This window comes from Pinus tabuliformis, chromosome 6, assembly GCF_031772625.1.
Source record: "Pinus tabuliformis cultivar Carrire ecotype Pingquan chromosome 6, CPIR1, whole genome shotgun sequence".
In the NCBI taxonomy this organism is placed as follows: domain Eukaryota; kingdom Viridiplantae; phylum Streptophyta; class Pinopsida; order Pinales; family Pinaceae; genus Pinus; species Pinus tabuliformis.
The window spans coordinates 1,705,219,132-1,705,244,522 of NC_142292.1; positions in this window are offsets into that span (position 1 = coordinate 1,705,219,132).

A 25,391-nucleotide genomic window follows, 5' to 3' on the forward strand; every position below is an offset into this window, starting at 1 on the left:
TACACCCCTCAAACCCCCTGTGACCCCCCCACTACGCAATCTGTGCAACGAAGGGGGGGCTTCGAAACACCCCCTTCCCCCTTCTAACCCCCTGGTTAACTACATGGGCTAGTCATGGAAAGAATATAACACAACCTAACAAATATATACTCATAATTTTTCTCTGAAAAGTACTTGGTGCATTACACAGCCCAAATGGTAAGACCCTATATGCCAATGTTCCCCATGGATAGATGAATGTAGTTTTTTCTTGATCGTCTGGAGCAATCTAAATTTGATTTTACCCACTGAATCAATCTAGGAAGGAAAAGTATTTCTCCCAATAAGTGTATCACGGACTTGGTCTACAAATGGGAGAGGAAAATGATATTTTTTTGTGGCCTTGTTTAGCTGTCTATAATCTACACAAATCCTCAATTTTACATTCTTTTTAGGGACTACCACCAATGGTGAAACCCACTTGCTCATAGATATAGGATATATAAAGTTGACATCAAGTAGTTTCTGGAGTTCTTGCTTCACTAGGTCCATAAGATGTGGATTTAATCTCCTTTGTGGTTGATGAATATCTCAAGCATCTTTTTCAATGTAAATGTGATGTGTACATAGTTGTGGATTAATGCCTTGCATGTATACATAATCCCAGGCAAAGACTTGTTTGTATTTTTTAGGGATTTGGATCATTTCTCACACTAAAGGTCATTAAGATTGGCATTAATATTCATTGTTTTTCATCGTTCAATCTCAATGGGAATATTATTGTGGAATGCAGTTGTAAGTATGTGATCATTATTTGGCTCCTCCATTGGATCACCTTGGGCTTCATTATCAAGCATGACTTTCAACATATGACATGTTGGATGTCCTACGGTGGAGGGCTGCTTGATAAAACCACTAATTTCATCATCCTCAATATGTCTCTTGAAAATAAGGGCTTTGTCAATGGTAAGAGGAGAACATAGTCTTCCTTATTTGTACTCAAGAGGAAGCCATTTAAGATTATTAGATGATATGTTGGGATTAACAAGTGGGTATATAATAAGTTTCTTAATGGTATTTTCTTTGGAAATAGTCATTCTTCCAGTCTGGTACCTAATGTATGCATTACTAGTGGGCAGCCATGGTTTTCCCAATATGAGAGGGTGTCCTTCCAACTTATTTTTAGGGTTAAGAACCAAAAATCTACCTGATACTCCCAAGAATAAACAAAGATGATAATATCATCTAGGGTTCATTCTGGCTTTATCACAGATCTATTAGCTAAATCTAGCGTGGTTGGGGTTGGTTTTAATGTGTTTATTCCAAGGATGGGACAAGTTTCAAGTGTTATGATATTTATAGTAGCTCCTAAGTCCACTAAAGTATTTGGAAAGCTAAGACCCTAAATCTAAACATGACCATGGGGTTTCTGGGATCATCATATTTGATGGGTATTTTCATTCCTAAAATAGGGTTAGAAAATTTCCTAATGACATGGATTGAAGGAGGGTATTTTTGTTTTCTTCCAGGTTTCTTGACACATAGATCTTTGATAGTTTTAGCGTAAATAGGTATGTCGCTGATAGCTTCGAGAAGAGGAATTTTAATACACAAGTTTTTATTTCCCCTACGAGATCAAATTCGAGATATGTGGATGGTATTACTATGGCCAATATTCTAGAAAGGAAGGAGAAACATCTGTAATTTTATTGTGTTCTTTATTCTTATTCATTTCACTAGGTGATTATGTCTCAGTGATAACCATTATAGAAGGGGGTTTTCCTAACTAATGTTGATCTTTGGCAGAATTTTCATCTTCTGATTTCTCTAAGTTCGTTGGGAGGCCCTCTAGAAAAGTGTTCCACCTAGATCTCAAGTGGAGTTCATTATATTCTAAGGAGGAAGGACAATAATCAGAAATATAGAGAATTTCTAGAAGCTACATAGGCCTATTTCTTGGATTTGGAATTGGCTATGCAGGAAACTAACGACTTAATGGATGTGGAGCATTTGGGCATAACTGAAGTGGTGGTTGTAATGGTTATATAGATGGTTATGATTGAGTAAGCATTACCAATTATTGATTGATAGGTCTAGAGGGGCACTGCTAGTTTTGGGACCACATTGCCCCTGAGTGGGTTGGTTTGACCATTGCGAGGGATATGAATTACTTTGTGAATTTTGTCATGCAGGTGCAGAATATTGTTGGTTCAACTAAGAAGGTATAGGAAATGATTTATTTAACCAAGGTGTTGGGGGGATATGGCTGAGGTTTCCAAGCAGTATTGGAATAATGTTGGCTCTGCCAAGTTAGTCCAAGAAATTATTGTTGACTATATTGTCTAGGAAAAAATATGGAAGGTCGGTCCTCAACCATACCTGTGGGAAAATTTTGCCACTTTTATTGTTGTGCCATGAAATATGTAATTTATGACTCTTCCTCATCTTCCTTAAATATGACCTTCAATCTAGCAAGAGAGGGAGAGTGATGAGTCAAGTGTTCTTTAGTTCAAATATCATAGATCTCAATTGTATCCAGTGGTCATTCCTTATATCTGTTCTTTTGTCAACAACAAGGGAAAAAAATTGCTAATGCATATTCTGCTTCAGTCTAATTCTGATTTACCTGTAAGATATCCAATTCCGTAGGCAATGTTCTTAATTTATCAGTTTTAAAATTTTCCAGTAGATTACCACATGTGTCTCCTCCGCCTACAGTTCTACTGGTTCTTCTCAGAAGATCATGAGTTTCAAGCTTAGTCTATATGCTCCCACACAAACACCTGATACAAAATTTAACAATATCATCATACTCTTCTTTGGAAATATCACCCTACCCCATTACATTAACCATTTATATCCATTCGTCCTTCATTACTCTAGTTAAGGTAGTTTTCAGTACTTCTTTAGGTAGAGTGGTGTATGGTGATCTTTGAAAGTTATATTCGAACCTCTTTGTATATTATTCTAGGTCTCATCTTCCTTAAATGTAGTTTTCAATATTTATTCCTTTTAAATCTTTGGATTGGCAATAATCTTGATATTTGGTAAGGAAGGCTTGTTTCATCTAGTCCCATGAGTTAATAGTACCGCCCCCTAATCCCATGAAACAACATAGTGTTTCTCCCTTTATAGTGGGAGGAACCAACTTTAGTTTCTAGGGGCCAATAGTGTAGTCATATGCCTAACATAGAACATTGAATTCAAATAAGAATGTGTTTGGATCTTCAACGGTCATCCCATGAAAAATTGGAAGATTTTGAAGTGGAATGGCTTTCATGGGTGAATTCGCTTATGGATCAATGATAGTGTATTCCATGTTCGAATATATTCTCTACCATTCGATCAAAAATATTCCAGTAACCCTCGCGAATCCCAAAATCATGACATACTAAAGAAAAAAGACCAGTATTATGGAAAGCCCCTAAACATTGTCTAGGTCTTACAACACTACTCGAATCAGGAATTTCAATTCCCTCTTTCACAATGGCTGTCGCAGGGGGTACCTGCTCAAGGGGTTGAGTATGTGGATAATTTGTTTCACCTCTTCCTTCCTTTAAAATACAAGAATTCCCCTCACTCTTGTTAAAAGGATCAAGATGCTCACTTGGTAAGTCTTGGAAGCTCTACTCAGATCCCATGATTTTTTCTGCTATTGGAGGGGAAATAATAATAGATCCCCTCTTGGATACCATTCAGGGGCCTACCGAGGCTTGATATTCTACCATTTGAATGATTTTCTCTATAAAGTTTTCTCGTTCAAGGCCAGCTTGACTCTCAATTTTAGTACTTTTTGAAGCGTATTTTTTATCTATTTCTATATTGTTCCTACCTCTAATTTTTTTCCTATTCATGCATACTAAATAAATAGAATCTATCAACCAAGGGAAGACACCACCATAACTATCCTTTTACCATGGTGCATGTGTAGGTTCTTACCTTTCATATTCAATATCCAACCCTAAGATAGTTAGGTATGCAACTAAATATAGTAGCACTCTCTTTTGACAACCTCGTTGGAAAAGGCACCAAAATGTTGGGACAATTAATTGTTCTAAAGAATCAACTAACTACCAAACATTAAACTATCAACTTGAGGATTAGTCTGGTTATTTCAAGGTTGTCTACAAATTATATGCAAGAGATGGTCTTGAACCTAACAGTAACTAATTCTCTAACAACAAGAAAATTAACTATAACGAAATAATCAATTCATGAATTCAGATACACATGAGAAAGATCTAGTTTTCAGACAAACTATATTCTCTAAAAACATTCAAAAGTATCAAATTATGATTACTATTCATAGGAAACAACAAGGAAACCTATCGAATATTAAGCTTCTACTTAGGAAATAGTAATTATAGAATCAATGGAATAGCGCTAGAAAACCATACTCATGAAACAGAAAAGAATAAATAGTGAAAGGAGAAATAAAACTAGTACAAAAACCTGAACGATCAAAAGAGAAACTTCAAGAAATGACAATAAAGCAATAACAATTATAAATAAACTATTTAAAGAACAATCCCTGCAAATCAATATCACAACTACTGATATTATCTCTACTCAAAAGAAAGCACACAACTTGCAATTAATATAGTAGATGAATAATCAATGGAAGGAGAAAAAATGTGAATCTAATAATAAAAATGAATATAGTGCTTCATCCAAGAGTGGGCCCAAAATATTGGAATCAGACTGCATTATAGAAACGATAAGAATAGTGGATTAATTCTTAACAATAGAAACTTGCATAATATTATGAAAGAACGATTACAGTCACCGCTTTCAGCAAGTCTATCAAATGTATTAAAAATTTACAAAAATATCTCTTTCAGGACACAATACCCCATCTTTATATATTGGGTAGCGGAAGCCCCACGCAACGGTCATGGGGCACAATGCCTGAAAGTAGCCGTGGGTGTAGAGGCCTGGAGAAATACATAGCTGTGTGCGTGGACCCATGCAGCTGAGTGAGTAGGGCAGATCTGGATGTATTCGTGAAGAAATTGAATAAAGATAAGTTGATTCTGAAATTCCGTATTAAATCTGAATTATCACGAATCTGGCTAATGTATGGTGAATATAACTATTTGATCTATGCGCGTATGCTTATGGTATGAATATTTGTGAATTTGTGCCTATTCTAAGTGTGCGAACTGGTTAATTCTGATAAATGTTTGCTTAAAGACCATAATAGGTAGATTGAATCTATAAACAGTACAATAATAAGTATTTAGGAGTATTATGGGACTGGATCTGTGCGAAGCAGAGTGGCGTGAAGCCACAAGATGGTGCATGAAACCCCCAGACCACATCTAGACATCCCAAGGGTGCAGAAACCTGGTTCCAGCACCCTCCCCTACTACCTCGGGTGAGACTTCATTCCGCGTTCCGTGGGCTATTGCCGAAAGGGCCAGTAGCTGCGGGATTTGTTTGGCTAAATAATTCTTCTGAACCTGGGTCAGGCCTATATAAGCCAACATTATACTATAGTCAAGGGAGATAAAAACAATAAATATTTTAACAAAGATCAATCATAAGAATCTAAAGATTCTCAGGATGCTCATTTTTAGGTACAAAGAGTGTTAGTATCACCCAGATGAGAAGATAAAGGGATTTATCCCTAACATATTTACTTGGATAAGAATCATCCTCTCTTGATCTGCTATAATTGGTTGAGACAACATCATTTTATTCTGATTTTACCACGAAACAACTCTAGAAACAACATTAAGTGCCATTTTCCCATATTATATTACAAAACCCCTATTCATAGTAAACATTCAACCATGAATAATAGCGCTTTTGTAATCAAAATAGTACATCAAAAATGTGAAATAGTAAAAGTGAACTAATTCCTTCTAAGGCGTATGTTATATGAAACAATATATCATAAACTAAGAGAAAGACAAGAAAATAACATTAAAACTAAGGAATATGATAAGGGAATCATGACAATTGTGAGGCTCAAAAACCACCCATCATCCTAATAAGGTAGAAAGATGGAATTTACTATGTTAACCCAATCTATAAGGTATAGTTATGGAAATGGGGTCTAAATTTTTGAATTTTTTTCCAACTCGCAAAATCCAAAATAAACAATACCATCGCCTTCGTCGCATCAAGAATTTTTTGCCAATATAAAATTTACTTCAATGTGACTCCTGGATCAAAATATATGGTCATTTAAATAATTAGTTTATTAACTTTTTCCATGTCATCCTAACCTGCCACATGTAACCCACGTGTTCCCCATGTAGCTATTCAAATTAATGCCATGTCATCTTCCCATGGTTTGTGTGGCATTTTTTCCAAAAACTATTGACACATTCCTGACGGGTCAATTCTCATGCGATCTAACCCCCTTTTTCCATACAAATGTCATGTGGGCCCTCTTTTCCACCCCACCCCATAAGTTTTGAGAGGCATAGTTGAGACCTCCTAGGATTTTATTCCTAAAGTGAAGTGGCAAAGAGGGCTAGCATGGGATTTGTATCAAAAAAGGGGGTTAGACACATATCATGTGTGTGTGTGTGTGTGTGCGTATGTGTGTAATAAGCCATACGAAATGGGGATGCTATGAGGATCAAACCATCATGAATGTTTTTGTAGCTGTTGGCAGAAATGCCATGTAAACCCTAGGAAGATGACATGGAATTAATTTAAATAGCCATGTGGATGCCACATGGTAGGTTAGGATGAATTGTCAAAAGTTAATAGGCTAAATATCTAAATGACCATAACTTTTGATCTAAGAGTCGAACTGAGTAAATTTTATATCGCTAAAAAGGTCTCGACGAGATGAAGGAAATGGTATTTTTTATTTTGTATTCTGAGAAATTTGGAAAAGCTTGAAATTTTAGACCCCATTTCCATAATTGTAACTTGGAGATCAAGTTAGCATAGTAATTTCACTCTTTCTTTCTTCATCTAATAGAAATTCCCTACTAGTTGGGATCATTTTCTATTTTCAGCAAAAAAAAAGTATTAGTCTTTTTAACAAGGGGTGTCACCTAGGATGATGTAGTAGTGACTAGGAACTGAATTGTAAATGACATGGTTATTTCCTATCCACATGTGTATATTACGCTATCCATATTCTACCTATTTATTAAGGCACACTACCTCTTTTATTTTAGGAGACTACCTTATCCACAACCTTATATACTCACCTCACCATATTATCCTTTAATTTTTAGTGTAATCAGTTTTATTACTACTTTTTAGTTATGAGTTGCATAATAATTATGTATTACTTCCAATATAACTTATTTTTAAATCTATTTATCTTTTTCAACCCTATTGTGGACTCCTACTCTATTTTAGGGTCTCCTACTCCAATTTTAAGTGACTAGCTAGCTAACGTAAGTGCCTTTCTATTTTCTAATATGTATGTAGCATGGAACCCCAACCTAATGAGAAATGATTACCTCTCAAGGAATTATTAAAAATATGGATTCATGTGAAGGAGTAATACACATAAGAGTTATGTAGTAATTCAAATTGGTCTCTTGAGATACTTAGTCTTTTTTAGTGTAATTTCATTCTATCTTCATTCTTGTTATGCAATCACTAGTGTAGTATTCTTTTAAACAATTAAATTGTATGCTTGTGCCTAAAATCCAAAAATAAGGAATAAATTCAATAAAATATAGAGAAAAAAATACCACATGGTCCCCTCTTAGTCAACCTAATAATAACACCTACATTTATGCGATATTAAAGAATACCTCTAATCTTATTAGATATTGATAAAAACCTCCCAAAATCCTTCTCTTGAACCTCCCTTATGATACATATTTCTAATTAAATTACTCATATTTTAATATATATCCTCTTTATTTACCACATACTCCTTTTTATACCCCACAGTACCTATAAAACCACCTACCCCGCATCATCCACCCCAATTCCTACAATGTGGGATTATGAATTATGTGTTGTCCTTGATGGAAACCTAGTTTGATAAATATCTCAACATGATGATTATGCAATGTGACATAGATAATGGACAAAGGTTGCCCTCGATGGAAAACTACTTGATAAAGATGTCAACATGATGGTTATGTAGATACAATAGCTGAAATGGACAAAGGAATATCAGTTCAGACATAGAAATATGATAAAGGTAAAGTTTAGGAAAGTATACTTGGGTCCTGTGAAGAAAAGCCACGTACATATGCAAGTATGATGAGGGGAAATCACGTACAGTTTCTGCACTATGGTATTATGAATACCAGGGGCCTTTACCATGGTATTGTCCCATAGTAATGAGCGAGAAAATGGATATTTGATCTCGTCAAAGAATAAAATTGGCATTACTAACGGATTGGCCTAAGGTATTGGCTAAGGCTTAAGCTATATAAGGAGATGGAGATCAAAGTGTGAGGTGGCATGTTATGTGTCATAGATGAATGATTTGATATGAAATAGATGTGCACCAAGGAGCATGAAGGAGGCATTGTAGTGACTAATAAACATGATTTATTTATCTTTTATGATTATGTCTAATGGTGATAGTTTTGTGATGATAATGATACTCTGACATGAACATGTGACAGTAAGGGTTGCAGAGTATGTTTTGTGGTTGCACTAAAGGAATGATTTAGTGATTATAGATCTATACCTCGATATGTGATTGAGAGTTCATGTACATACATGAATATGCTTCTAGGTAATCGTGTATATATTCACCAGTATGGACAGATCTTTACACAAGTGTAGTGAATGAGAAGCACGTACATATGTGGAAGTGATTTATAAGAGTCACGTACATCTACTAGAGTTTTGCAGTATGAGTTGTTATTGATGTATGATTAGTTCTGCTATGTTTGTTGTTGTCTATCGATGATGTCTCTCCCATGATAATCTGTGTTTGACAATTTTGGTTGGGTTGAATTGTTTATGAAATGATATGTTGACTAGGGATGATTCTACTGTGTGGTGATCCATATTTGGTTTGGTGATCTATGGTAAGTTCAGTATGTCATTAAATGATTGATTTAGTGTGATAGTGATTTATAGTTAGTTTTTCAGTATTTTGAGATCTATATGACTAGGAACAATAGCGTATATATTCTAACATATGGTTTATCAAGGTTTTCTGTAGTAGTAGTTGGTTTCATTGATAAGTAACATTTTTTGGCTTATTGATGAGCAGTTGTGCATTGATATGATTTATCCTAGTTTAATTAGATGTAGTTGTATTGATTGATTAAGATTCATTGATTGCTTTTATGATTCATTTGGTTCAATGATTGAGTGACTTGATAGAGTGATTGGTTTCAGAATTATTATTTTGTATTGGGCTTAAATGATGGTAGTGGGTCAAGTATGAAAATATGATGAAAAGCGGCCTACAAGTTTGATGTTGTGAGTCAGGTCAATCCAGTATTAAATCTTATGAAATGCAGTCCACAAAGGTGCTGAGGGTTGTATCCTTAAGTGAGGAAGTCAAAGCTTCCTTCTAGTGGCCGCTGGTGCTCCCTTCCGGTGGATGCCAACAAACGAGATCAGGGGGTTGGTTCTCCCTTCTAGTGGGTGCTGGAGAACGAGTGAAGGTTGTAGCCTTCTACAGGAGGGTGCCTACATACTGATATGAGTCTGTGCTAGTGTACAATTGTAAGTTTTTTTTCCTTTATAACAAAATATGAAGACATAGACAACTGCAAGAGTGGTTTTCTCCCACATTTGGTTACCACCAAAAATCCTCAGTGTCCTCATGTGTTGATGTGTTTCTTATGTGTGATGGTTTAATATTTTCTTACTACTCAGTTAAAGGCTAATGAAGTAATGACTTCTTGACTAAAGAAGAACAGATGATGAAATATATGAAACATTAGCTAACCATATATACATTTTTTTTCTTTCCTCATAGTTGTGTACATATGCTAGTTTACTTAATGACAGTAGTGTAAAGAAATATGAATAAGAAATTGAAAGGTTTAAGTGATTTTTAAAGTATTGATTCACCTCTCCCCCATTGTTTTTCCCAACAATTGGAATCAGAGAAGGTCACTTCAGTTGAATCTTAACCACTTGGAGTGGATCAAGGATGATGGGAAAGAAGAAGATAGCTTGAAGGAAGGAGTCAAAAAATTGTTGTAGTGTCATTGATATAGCAGATGCAGTGACAGTTACAGATGTCATCAATTATTCAGTTTTTGGAGCACCCCTCTTTCTATTGATCAAGAATGAAGACCACTGTAACAAAGAACTATCAGGTATGGGTTTTTATTCTAAATATGGTCCATTTCCTTATTTATGTAATAATTATTATAGTGAAGATGACAGTGAATCAACTAAATTCACTCATGGGTAAAAGTTAAAGTAAGCATTCTAAAGAGAAAATGGATTCAAAAATGATGGCCCTAGAATCAAAATACCAAGGTAAGTCATAAAAAGAAGGACAATTAAGGTGTACCTATTCTAAGCAATGATAATCCTCAACAATGGAAAGAAAATATGAAGTATAATCTAATGAACCTTGGTGTTTGGTATTTATTATGCAATGGCTTCACCAAAATTCCTCCATCAAACGAGGAAGTGCATTAAGGAATTAAGTGGTAACATTAATAGCATATGTGATTCAACATTAAATAGGGTTATGCATTATGCAACTGCAAAGGAAGTGTGGGATAAACTACAGGAAATCCATGAATGAAGAACAATGAAAGATCATTCATTAGAAGAACCAACAGGTAACCTTATTTCTAAAGAAAATAATGGTGTGTCAAAAGATGAGTATGTTACTAATTCGGAAGAAGACATAATAGAGGAAGTTCTTAATCCTAGTAGAAAACGTGACCTTGCTTTGAAAAATATTATTGATATTAAAGATAATTTGTAGAAATATGATAATAGGGATCATATTAAATCAGTAAATTTTGCAATAGAATCTAAACAATACTATGAAGGCCTTGAAGAAGAGATTGTCTCTCTAAAAGAAGATCTTGAAAAGTCAAACAAGTGAATTTAAGAACTACTTCAATAATTTGATGAACAAGAGAATGCGTTGAAGGAATAAATTATCAACATAAAGGAGCAAATGGAAGAAGGAAGAAATGTTGAATAAGGAATGAGAAAGAAGTATCTTAAAAAGGAAAAGAAATATGAAAGAATGGAGGTTGAGGTAAATGTTCTAAAAGTTAAATTAGAAGAAAATGATAAACACTTGAGATTTCAAGATAGTACTAATATTTTGGATAACATTATTAGTAGTCAAAGGTCTCCCGCCATTATATCCGGTCTTGGTTTTCATGAAAATGTAAAAGGAGAATCTTCATAGGCTTGTACAAGGATATTGAAAGATAACATTATGAAATCTGAAACTCCTGTCAAAGAGATTAGAAGTCAACCAGATCAACATCCAAAGAAGATGACTTCTCAAAAGAAATCATTTGCTCCCAATAATGGAGATTTTAGTTGATTCTCTCCTTTGATCAACAATTCTGAATGTTTTATATGTCATAATTATGGACACATTGCATCCAATTGCATAAGAAGATTGTTTTGATCTCAAACAAATAACTGCTTCAAAGAAACATCATCAGCTTCCAAGTACTCAGGTTTCTTTAAGGGATATTTCTTTTCTTGCAACATATTTGGTCACGAAACTATTAATTGCAATAGAAGGTATGAAACATAAATATTATGATTCCTCTACTCATATAAGATGTTATGCATGTAACAAGTTTGGGCATCTAGCAAAAGAATGCAGGAAAAAATATATGGATCTCTTTAGACAACATGGCAAGCAATAAAATAAGAATATTGATGTCAAATGACCTAAAAAAGATGGATCCACCAACATTTCTCATAATAAGTAGAAACAATAAGAACAGATAAGGTGTGGTATTACTCTTTGCTTGTTTAAAGAAGATGATGAATGGTACATAGATAGCAGATGCTCTCATCACATTAATGGAGATAAGAGTAAGATGGATTCTCTTAACAAAAACCAATATGGTAAGGTTATTCTTCAAATAATGCTCTAGCAAAAGTTTTGGGAAAAGGTAGAGCCATAATTAATTAGCATAGAGGAGCAGTTGATACTTTATTAGTTCAAGGGCTAAAGTAGAATATTCTAGGTGTACGTCAAATGATAGATAAAGGAAATATAATTCCTTTTACATCAACCAAATGCAAACTTATGGATGAAGAAACTGGAAAATTCATAGCAAGGGGATACATAAATCCAAACAAATTATGTGTTTAAAGAATTGGATTCTCATAGAAATGAGGAGGATTCATACTCAGAGTAAAAGAAGATGATATCTACTGCAATACATTATTCTTAAAAGAATACTTCTCATAGTGACTATAGAACTGATGAGAAGTACATGAACTCATGAAGAGTAGGAGATTATTATGAAGTCCTCAAGAGCTATGATGTATAATCTAAGTGGGAACTATACATATGTATATATTGATGATGATTCCCATGTTAATTTGATATTCATGTTACTTATATTACTGAAAATAGATTTGATGTAGTAACAGTGAAACAGGAACATACAGTACAAGCTTAGGGGGAGTTACGGCTATGAAATTTCAGCACTTCACTTTATGTACATGGATATCATGAAGTACAGTCACGTATATATGCAAGTTTTGGTCTGGATAGATGCATTTATGTATCTAATATGAATAAACTATGGGGAAGACTTAGGGAGAAGTTTTGATATGTTTCAATTAGTTATTATTTGGATTTTTTATTCTGACATTGGTTTATTACAATCTCTTGATGCTCAAATACTACTTAGAAGTAGTATTGTCTTATGATGATTTGTGATATGACATTTCTACCTTGGTTCTTTTGATGGCTTTACTGATTGATGAAGATGGATATGATCAGACCTAATAGTGAATAGTTAGCACATGCACAGGGGGAGCATTTTCTATGCTTCTAATGATGCATTGTTGGCATTATGATTTCTTGAGAATTGTTTGTTGCATGATAATGTTCATGATAAGTATACATATCATTGATGATGTGTAGTTGTTGTTTCTAAAGACACATATGATGCTATTTTTTTGTCATTAACGATGATAAAGGCTTTTTATAAAGTTGCAATTAGTGGATTTAATTATACATGAAGAGGATATGCATTACATGGTCCTTGTTGACATTAGTTGATATATGCTACTGTCATTATCAATTTAATTATGCATAAGTTGCATATGGTGCAGTTATGGATGATTCCTATAGTGTTTTTCTTAGTTCTCACATATGCTACATTGTGATGATACATGTACATGATATGCTACACATGTCATGGTTCTTGAAGATTGTGGTTCTTCATATATAAAGCATGTTGATATTGATGAGATCAAGGAGATGGGATACTAACAGTGATTGATTGTACAATATCATGCTATGATTAGTTGATAATGATGAATTATTTCATATTTCTATGTCATAGGCTATCAATGATGGATGATTATGTGAGTTGCGCATTGGTGAAGTTGTTTATGATGTGATAATTCTTCTTGCATGAAGATAATGGGGCAAGAGAATGATATTGAATTATAACTCTTCATACATGAAGAAAAGGTAGGGTACATGAAGATAAGAGGATGGTTATTGATATACTAGTGCTACAACTACTAGGTGATGCTTGGAGACATCACATATTTAGTCACATATTGATGCTTGAAATGCTTGGTCACAAGTTGATGATACTAAAGCTACATTGTCTTATCTTTCATATTCATGATGAGGATGTGCATGTTTTTGTTCATATGGTTTCTATGTATGTTTCAAGATCCTATGATGACTATTATGGTCTTTCTACGCATGGTTGAGATCCTTGTCTTTGGTTTTGATCATAAATGCCAGATTTGTCTCTTAATGTAAAGGTCATGTAAAGACCTATGATGTAATTATTGTAATATCCATTCATGTTTGGACTATTGGAGTCAAGTCAATTATGTATGTCATCTCATTTTTGGAATCTAATGTAATTTTTAGTCAAATATGTAACCCCGTTGTCTTGGGTGATTGATCTAAGTCCCTGATGATAGGAAAGGTCATATTTGGTTGAGTCATAGAGTCATGTAATTCATTGAAAAACTCCCAGAAGATTCAGCATATGCTCAGGGGGAGTATGGTTAGTGTTCATATTTAGCATATCAGACCTATAATGATCCTCTCTATAAAGGGAGAAAGAAGTCATCATTCAGCATTGATCGGGCCTTTTCCACTAATGTCAAAGGGGGAGAGTAGCTTGGTGTTTTGGCATGTATATAAATGTGTTTACAAGTATTTATAGGTTATGGTGACCAAACATCAAAGTGGTTGCCATTAAGTGAAAAGAAATATATTGTTGGCATTATGACTAATGTGTTGTCCTTGATGGGAACATACTTTATAAATATGTCAACATGCTTACTATGCAGTGTGACAGAGAGAATCGACAAAAGGTTGTCCTTGATGGAAACCTACTTGATAAAGATATCAACATGATGGTTATCTAGATACTACAGGGGAAATGGACAAAGTAATACCAATTCAGAGACAAACAGATGATAAAGGTAAATTTTAGAAAAGTATATGTGGTTCTTCTGAAGAAAATTTGTGTACATACGTAGGTATGATGAAGAGAAGTTGTGTACAGTTTCTGCACTGTGGTATTATGAATACGCGGGGTCTTTAGCATGGTATTGGCCCATACTAATGAGCACGATAATGGATATTTGATCTCGTTAAAGAATACCATCGGCATTACTAAGGGATTGGCCTAAGTTATTGGCTAAGGCCTAAGCTACATAAGGAGATGGATATCAAAGTGTTAGGGTGAAAATTGTGTGTCATAAATGAATGATTTGATTTGAAATAGGTGTGCACCAAGGAGCATGAAGGAGGCATTGTAGTGATTAATAAAAATGCTTGCTTTATCTTTCATGATTATGTCTAATAATGATAGTTATGTGATGATAATGATACTCTAACATGAACATGTGATAGTAAGGGTTGTGAAGTATGTTTTGTGGTTACAATGAAAGAACGATTCAGTGATTACAATTTTTACATGGGTATGCCATTGAGAAGTCACGTACATACACGGATCTTCTTCTAGGTAATCGCGTATATATTCTGCAATATGGACAGATCTGTACACAGGAGTGGTGATTGAGAAGCAGGTACATACACATAAGTGATTTATAAAAGTCAAGTACATGTACTAGGGTTTTGGAGTATGAGTTGTTATTTATGTCTAATTAGTTATGTTATGTTTTCTGATGTCTATAGATGATGTCTCTCTCATGATAATCTGTGTTTGACAATTTTTGTTGGGTTGAATTATTTATGATATGATATGTTTACTACAGATGATGCTACTGTGTGGTGATTTGTATCTGGTACAATGATTTGTGGTGAGTTCAGTATGTGATTTAGTGATTGATTTAGTCCGACAATGATTTAGACTCATTTCTTCAGTGTTTTGAGATTTGTACGCAAGTCCTCTTAAGTTGAAGCACGTACATTCGTGGGTACGAATCAGAACAGTAGCGTATATGTTTTGGCATATGATCGATTGGGGTTTACTATAGCAACAGTTGGTTTCTGTGATAAGTAATAGTGTGTGTATTATTGATGAGTAGTTGTGAATTAATATGACCTATCATGGTTTAGTTTGATCTAGTTGTATTGATTGATTAAGATTTAGTGATTGCTTCGATTATTCATTTGGATCAGTGATGGAGTCAATTGATATGTTCATTGGTTTCAGAATTATTATCTGGTATTGGGCTTAAATCATGGTAGTGGGTCTAGTATGAAAATATGATCAAAAGTGGCATATAGGTTTGATGTTGTGAGTCGGGTGGATCTAGTATGAAATATTATGAAATCTAATCCACAGAGGTTCTAAGGGTACGAGCCTTCAATGAGGAAGTCAAAGCTTCTTTCTAGTCGTAGCTAGTGAATCCGATCAGAGGGTTGGTGCTCCCTTCCAATGTGTGCTTGAGAACGGGTGAAGGTTGTGGCCTTGTGCAGGTGGGTTTCAAGTGTACTGGTATGAGTTTGTGTTAGTACAATATTGTAAGATGTTTTCCTTTATAATAAAATATGAATATAGAGAAGGTGGTAGCGGTGGTTTTCTCCCACATTGGGTTTCCACCTGAAAATATTGGTGTCCTCATTTTTTGATGTGTTGCTTATGTGTGATGATTTATTTTGTTCTTATTGCTCAATTAAAGGCTAATGAAGTAATGACTTACTGATTAAATAAAAATAGTTAATGAAATATATGAAAAGTTAGCTAACTAGATATACATTGTTTTCCTTCATCATATTCATGTACATACGCTATTGTAGTTAATGACAGTAGTGTACATGAATCTAAATAAGAAATTGAAAGTTCTAAGTGAGTTTTAAAATACTGATTCACCCTTGCCCCCTCAGTATTTTTCCCAACATTCAATCTATTGACTTTATTTTTCACAATTTTAAAATCCCCTTTATGAATGGACATCATAAGATATTCGGGAAAATGATGAATCCCTCATGAAACAACCAACAATAATATTAGTGAGAGTGAAACTTTTTCTCAACAATAGTTTTAAAAGATATAGAAAAATTATATAACTACTACATATATGTGGGTAAATGGAAATAGAGGAATATATGGGCACAAGATATTATACTCTCCAAAAGGATTTCAATATTAACAATATTCATTCCCTTCAAATCAAATAAAAGGATTTAATGAGAGGTCATAAGAACTCTTGTCTCATATTTTAGACCTAAAAATTAAACTCTCTCAATGTAGTAGTTAGGAAAGTACAATCTTATGTTCGAGGAATGGGTAATATATAGTCCATTTATCATATCACCAAGAATTACATTTAAATTTAGTGTCCATCAAGTTGGATATTTGATAGTTATAGAGGACACAATAACAACCATATTCAATCATATAAGCTTTGTTTTTTTATATGATGGGGTTATTGTGAAACTTGATAGACTTGAACATTTACATAAACACTACATGCAGGTTCAAGATAATGATAGGACTTGAGATGCAGAGGTATAGTTTGAAAGTTGAAAGGTTTTAAATTTTTATATTAAACTCTTTTCACAACACTTATCATGAAATTATCACTAAAAACCATTTCCTCAATAACAAAATTGATATTTAATACTATTATTCACATGAAAAATTCTAGGTTTGAGCTATGAAGAAAAATGAATGAAAATATGATCGCTTCCCTTGAAGAAATTCATTCCATCAAAATGAGGAACAAGGATAATATAATCATTAGACTATTCATTTCAAAAAAAAAATAGAACAAGAAAAAACTATGGTCGAGGAAGAATACATGTAGGAACTATGCATGATTTCACCTGGTTAGTGGTGAGCACCAGTATTGTAGCAATAATGCTACAACTCCTGGGCTACCTTCTTTACTCTTATCATTCCGGTAGTTGGTAACAAACTTGGAAGCAACAATGCAGTATGCACAAGTACTAGTTCTTACTGCAGGTTGTCACTTGGTCAGTCGACGCAAGATCACGAGGAGCTCAAGCTAAATTCTATGGATTCCAGAAGAAGCTTTATATGTGATGAAAGGAGAGAAATACTACTCTAACTGCAGAAAGGAGAAAGACTGAAATGTAAAGCAAATCAAGTAAATCCTAATTAACCCATGAATCCTACTTTTGTAGAAAGCACTATGAAAACCATGAAAAGAATGCCATTACCTACTCAAGGAAGTAAACAACATCTAACTAAGCTATTTCTATAAGTAAATGAGCAAAAAACATCTTTTTGGATTTTTATGTATTTTTATGTTAATTTGACATACATGTGATTTATTGTTTGTGAATGTGGCAGCGAATAGGTGGTGTTGAAGGGCGGTTTTGGGACTTGTGAGGATGTAGGATGGTGTAGCTAGGTCCTAGGAGGTATCAGGTGGCTTTCTAGAGGATTTTCCCACACTCGGCCTTCAAAACAAAGCCTACAGGAAAATCTACAGGAGGACACAGGAAATCTATAGGAGGAAAAACAATGTTCTACAGGAGGCCTACAAGAGGAGGCCAAGAGTATTTTTGGCTATTTTGAGGGTGTGAGAGTGGGTGGAAAAGGCAGATGAAGGTTGGAATGAATTGTTAGGGCACCTAAGGTCTACCAAGAATCATTAGGAGAGAGAAAGATGATTGGATTTGCTCAAGGAGAGAGGAAGATATTCTATGGAAAATGCAGGAAACTAAGGCAGAATTGAGGGGAGACTTTGGCGACTTGTAGGGCATGGATCAAATGGAGGATGGAATGGCTGATAGGCTAGCCTAAAGCTAGAAGATGTCTACTGCATAAGAAACTGACAGTCAACCCATGAGATTAAGCAAGCAATGAAACAAGTGCATCTACAAAAACAGAGTTTTGCATCAAGCTAATCTAAATTGTGATCTATGAAAGGAAATGTTGATAACTACTGTAATAAATGAAAGCATGGAAGAAGACTATGGTAAATAAAGAAGTGAGCATGATGAAGAAGTTCTGAAGTAAGGCAAACTAGACTATTAACCAACTAAAAAGTTGTAAACACTAGAAGTCCTATGAATGAGGAAAGTCTGTGGTTTTGGGGAAACAAGAGGGTCTTTGCCTCAAATCATGGTCCCAGAGGGAGTAAGAGAGGCCAAGGCACTATTTCTAGCCTTTTTGGATCTTTTATTTATCACTGCTTGACCTGCTATAGAAAGCACAAAGGGAAGCAAACTATTGAATCACCAAAATCAACCTATTATTGACCATAAAAGAAATTCATCTAATAACACCCTAATCTACAAAAAAAAATAAAACATACAAATACAAGTAAAGAGGAGCTTGGCTTCTTGGATTGGGCCCTAAACCAAGATCTTCAGTCCTCTGAGGTAACTTAGTGCTAACTCAGAAAGCATTCCATCTTTATTTCAAAAGAATAACAAGATTACATGAAACTGTCACAAAAATAATAAACTCGAAGTTGAGTAGAGTTCACATAAGAAAAAGTACAAAAAAAATCTGACCCTAGTGAGGCCCTACGCCTCTCTACTTATGCAAATGAAGCTACTAACAACTTCCCTGAAATGAGGGAGGCTTGGCTTCCAAGACTCGAGATAATCATCAATCATCCTCCACTTGCTCGGCTGCCTTCTAATGCATGACTGCTTGTACTCCAAGCTAAATGAAGGAGAATTCAATGTGACGAGTAATAAATGATGGGGATTCCCTCCTATAAGTCCTCTCCTTTGTCCACTTCGAGTTATGTCTGCCATTTGTCCACTGGATCCTTGACTTTGACCTCCAAAATCATCAATAATCTGCATTAAACACATGTTAGACCACATGTCATCATAACTAACTCAACTCACTCTATAAGTATAAATATAATCATAAAATCATACAATAAGCTAAGAGAATGGTTGATTTGACTAGGTTAGGAGGTAAAATGAGCCCATATAATTACCCATTTATGAGGCTCATCAGTTAGAAACCCTTTGTTTCACCTAGTTGGAAACCCCAATTGGTACCCCTTCATGTAGTACCACATTAGAGAACACCTCTACATGGATTCTCGCTTCAACATAACCTAGAATATGTCATCGGTCTAGTAGGCCTGATGAAACTAACCCTATATTAGTCACTTGATGACCTGACTACCATAATGGCACGTAGAACAACACTTGAGAGGAATACTCTCATGTACTTAGGTAATTAGGTAGTAAAAGTAATGGCACAGTCAACCCTCCTTAAAGCCTTGAGATATTGGGTTGAGGACCAATATTGGAACCTAAAATTATGATAGGAAGTTATAGCGCAAGCAACTACCTTTTCATTAAGACCCTTTAGACCCTAATATTGATTGTACCAATTCTTGTAAACCCTATTTATTTCATAAAGCAGCAAAATTCATACACAATATCTAATATCTAAAATTTGGGAATTTTGTTAGCACATTATTATTAGATCAACTATAAATCCACATGAGGTTGAAAAATGTAACATGAATTTTACCCATTAACACCCTTACTTGGGACCTATCTCAATAAGTTCCTTCTATCATGTTATTCACAATGGTTACCCTCCTTTATCAAGCCTTTTTTTGTGAGTACCCACCTTTCCTATTACAACTTACCTACCTTCCCTACTCCATAACATCACACAATTGACTTATGTATAACTCTCTAGTAATAATTTTTGCATGGGCCCAATTTCCCTCAACCCTTACTCCCTCATCACTATCCCCACCCTCCCATCCCATTCCATGTGCCCTCTCTAAATAAAAACCTACAACCAAGAACATACTACCTGCATTACTTCCCTCAAAAAGATTTTTTTCAAGTTACACTCCACTTTTAAAGAGGCCCATGATAATACTTACCAAAACCTTTCATCAATTAAAATGCATGCAAGAGTTTATCATCTCAATCATTATTTTCCTATCGTGGAGGCATTTATATTTGAATTTCAATGATCATATTCATTAGAGAAACATATCATCCAAGAGTGTGTTTCATCATCATCCCAATCCATGTCCTCTCATTCTAACTCATTTTCCCATGACTTATGCCTTACTAAAGTTATTTTCAACAAATTGTATGCCTTGCTCCATCATTATCGCAATCCATGGCCTCTTAGTCTAACCCCTTTTCTCATGACCCATGCCTTCATAAATTTGATGTCAACAATTTAATGTCATGGAATAAAATAGATGGATTTCTCAAATCAAACAATATTTATTATGACATGGATTCATTAATGATCTATTGAAACTTCATATTGGTATCCTTCATTTCAATAGAAAGCAATAGAAATGGCAACAATGGAGGGAGACCTGTCACCAAATTTACATTTCTTGGACTCAATTTGTGGTAAATATTTATGAGAATTTTGACACTAAAACTTGTCATCTGAGTTGTTTGACCACGCTTCAAAAATCAATTTTCATGGAATACCATATTCTTTCCTTTAAGGAGCTAGCTTTCCACACTAAAAGTGTATCAGACACTTTATTTTATAAATGCTTTTTCATTGGTCTCAAGGATGAAGTTCAAGCTAATGACTTAATGGCACACCATTATACTTGAACTAGGGCAACTCATTGTACTTATGAATCACAAAAAAGTTCCATTCTAAAATATTTTAAAAATTCTTTCATTGTATGTCGCCTCCCACAAAATACCCTTCTTCCCTCCTCTCGAGTCAAGATCCATAAGTTAACCAATGTATAAATGGAAAAATTCCAACTTAAAATTGTAGAAATGGAGAAAAACGTATTTGTCAAAATTGCTAAGGACATTTTAGAAAATGAAGGTGAAACTCCCACCCTAGAACATTTCCTCTAGCAAAATGATGAAATTCCTCCCCTTGATAAAGCTAGGTTGGAACACCAAATATATCTTTATGATTTAACAAGTATTTCTACCCCCAAAAGTCGAAAATTAATTGTCTACATCAAGCATTGTAAAGTAATTTTCCCCATTTTTTTTTCCTTTTTTTTTTTAATATCTAGCGGAATCGGCAATAGCTATGGTATCGTACTCACATTACACAGGGTTGAATCCCACTGGCTACCACTATAACCACTAGGAGGAACCGCCTAGCCCGAAAGAACAGGCCCTTAGGTTAAGACGAGACTTGAACCTGTGACCTGCATAGCAGCATGAACGACTTAGCAGACCATCCGCTAGCCATGAGACCAAACCCCTGTGGGCAAAGTAATTGTCCTCATTGATAACGGTAGTACACATGATTTTATTTGTCACAGAATTAATTAAGAGATACATTGTTAAATCCATGTAGTCAATAATTTCCAAATTATGATTTCTAACAGCGAGTATATGAAATGTGGGGGTCATTGTGAAAATTTTCACCTTCAAATTTATGATTATGCTCTCAAATCTAATATTTTTCCATTGAAATGAGGAGTTTTCACACTGTATTAAGTGTGGAATGGTTACACATACTGGGCCCCATCACTATGTATTTCAAGGAATTATACATGATTTTTCAGTATGAGGGACATTTCTATACTCAACACAGCATCACAACAGGCCCACCATAAACTATCAGTTCACATCACACAGAGAAACTCATCAAGAAGGATCATTCTAGCATCATTTCCCAACTCCAACTTATTCAAGATTTTGACACCCCTTCCCCATCAAATCATTAAAAATATAGCTTATATTATATGACCACTAGTTATATTTTGATTACCCTTACGGCCTCCAACATTCCCACATTCAAAATTATCATTACATTCTACTCATTCCTTATAGCACCACCTCTAATGTTCATCCTTATTTCCACCCATTTTATTAGAAATATTAAATTATGAAAATTATTCAAGAATTGTTCATTGTCGATGTCTTCCACCCTAATAATAGCCGCATGGTTATGGTCCTAAAAATTAAGGAACTCGACACATGAACCCTAAATTTTTTTCCCCTAAAAAAATTACCATCAAGGACAAATTATGTATTCCTTTCATCCATGACCTTTTGGATGAACTTCTTGGTGCCCAATTTTCACCAAAAATTGTTGGGTATGTGCTATATTCTTTGCATGAATTATATGCACCATGAAAAAAGGGGGGTCCGTGGGGGGGATATCCAACACCCCCTAGTCGAGGAGTACTCAAGGCAGTGGGAGCCCCTTCCATGGGGTTTGGGGCAATTCCTTGAGAAAAAAAATTGGGTGGATTTTTTCATTTGCTTTTGTGTTTTTTGGCCCACAATTTTGCTAAAAGAAATTTTGTGGTACATATTTTTTCCCCATGGTTTTTTACTTTCAGTTATGGAACTATGGTTTGATATAAAATTCATATGCCAAAAGATTTATATTTAATTGTAATATTGTACATAGAATATGTAATGATCCGGAATTAAGTATGCAAAATAATTACAACAATTTATGTGATTAATAATCAACACACAAAATGTTCCATTAAATTGCATAACATTTTCGAAAACAATGAACACGGAGGACTTACATGTAGCAACAATATACCTTACTTGTGATTCCATATGTGTAACGCTACTTAGATCCTACTTACACAACAGATATTCTGGGGAAAACTCCACCCAACTGTAAGCTCGGTTGCACGTAATCTTTCTATAGCTAGCCACCCCTGAGCCCTCAATCAACTACTACTGCCAGGGAATCCTTTGTCTCACAACACTCTTCTTCCAAAAGAATGAATGAATGATTCTCGTCTCCCTTTCAATCCATCAAATCGAACAAAAGGTTCCAAAAATGGAAAGGGGTTAGAAATGGATCCGCATGCACACAATCCATGTGTCAACATGCCAACTTTTATTTCTTTATTTTAAGTTTTACTTAATTCAACCATTTTTCTTAATTTAACTTCTACTTATTTTATTCCTTTTTACTTTTGTTAACTTTAGTTATTCTTGCTATTTTTTCAGTTTATTTTTATGTATTTATTTGTAAATTTACTTTATTTATTTATTATTATTATTATTATTATTATTATTATTATTATTATTACTATTATTATATTGTATTCTTTATTTATTATTTATTTTCAATTATTATATTTTTTATTATTGATTGTTTATTTATTTATATATTAATATTATTTCATTATATTATTATTATTAGTAGTAGTAGTAGTATAGGGCATTACATACTCCCCCTCCTTAAGGAACTTCATTCGGAAGTTAAATCTTTTAAATTTTTATTTTATTTTATTTAGTTATTTATTACTTCACATTTTCCCTACACCCTCTACTAAACTAGTATAGCAGTAGCCATCGAAAGTTACACAACACCATGGAAATCCCAAGGAATCTCAGTCCTTTTTCCCAAATTTTGGAACCAGGCATAAAACATCCTCAATTTATACCATGGCCCCAAGGCTCACCCCAAGGCTTATACCTCATCTACCCCAAGGAAAGCATTCGGTCCTAGTACTCAATGACTCTAAGCATCTTGCAAGGCTAGCCCAACTCCCTCCACACTCACTAAGGTGCACAAACCCAAGCATCGAAGTCCTCACACGCCCTCTAAACTTCTACATCCCATTCCAATATCAAGCACTTGGCCTCCTCAAGATGGTCCCATAGCTCTTCAAGGGTTATCCATCAAGAGCTATAAAAGATAAAGGAACCACTGGCATATGTTGTATCGATTGATTCTATATCTCCAGCACATACGGTGTTACATATTGACACTTGCAGGTATGGGATTCCACAATATCATCAAATAAACTGACCCTTTTGCCTCATTTGTGGATTTCCTATCAATCACCACATCTCAACATGTGGCCAATACATTAGTTATAACATCATAGTGTCATAGAAAATAATCCACGTGCCAGCTCTTGCATTTCATCATTAGAACATAACATCATTGGTGATCACAACATTCTGAATAATAAAGAGCTACATGTTCATGCATATCATAAAATTTGCATGCAATCACCACATGCTTTAGATCATCAAAATACCATCATAAGTTTTAGCATTAACATATATGCATCAAAGGTATATGACAACACATAATAAATGGAACTACATGTCAATATAACCTTATATCATAACATCATAAATATGAGAATCAACTCAATACATATCAAATATAGAGCAATAATAAAATATAGCATTCTGTTAAATTATTGTATGTTCTATGCTTAGATTCGTTTAGTTATCTTTCTTATTATTATCCACAGATTAGCAATCACATGTACATAAGTAAAGTGTAGATAGAACATTAAACGATCAACAGAAAACAAGCCAAGACAAGAGACACAAGATGTGGCGGCTAGCCAGGGACAAACCCCAATATGGCGAAACCCTTTGATCAAATCTTCTTTTATCTTCAATAATTCAGCAGAGAGAAATAGTACAAAAATCTGATTTATATCAGTAGCAGCAAACCCTAGATTAGCAGCATCAGCATCAAAACTAGGGCAATCAATATCCTATAAATTGACTGACAGATCGGCATGATTCGTTCACCAAAAAATTCAGCCTTCATAGGAGATCTAGATTCACCTACAATGCAGTTCTGAGGAGGGAGTCTGATGGTCAATGCTGGTCAAGATTCTGATCTACAGTTGCAGCCCTAAATTCTACACCTTCCTTCCACACGTGTGAGAGAAGAGTCTCTTTCTGCGCAATAGGAGAAGAGCCTCTTTTCTGCGCAGGAGAGAGAGAGAGATGTGATGAGTTGAGTGAGTCCAAATGAGGGAAAGACCTCCTGTATTTATACACAACTTTTGATGATTGAATAGAGGGGATTGTTGGGCTTCTGAGCCTACAATAGTTGCTATTTATCTTGATAATTATTCCATAATCAAAATAAATTCATATCTCCATAAATACTTATCAGAATCGGATGATCTTTAGATCAATCCTACACCTCTCAATGAGAGGAATCTAATAAAAATATTAT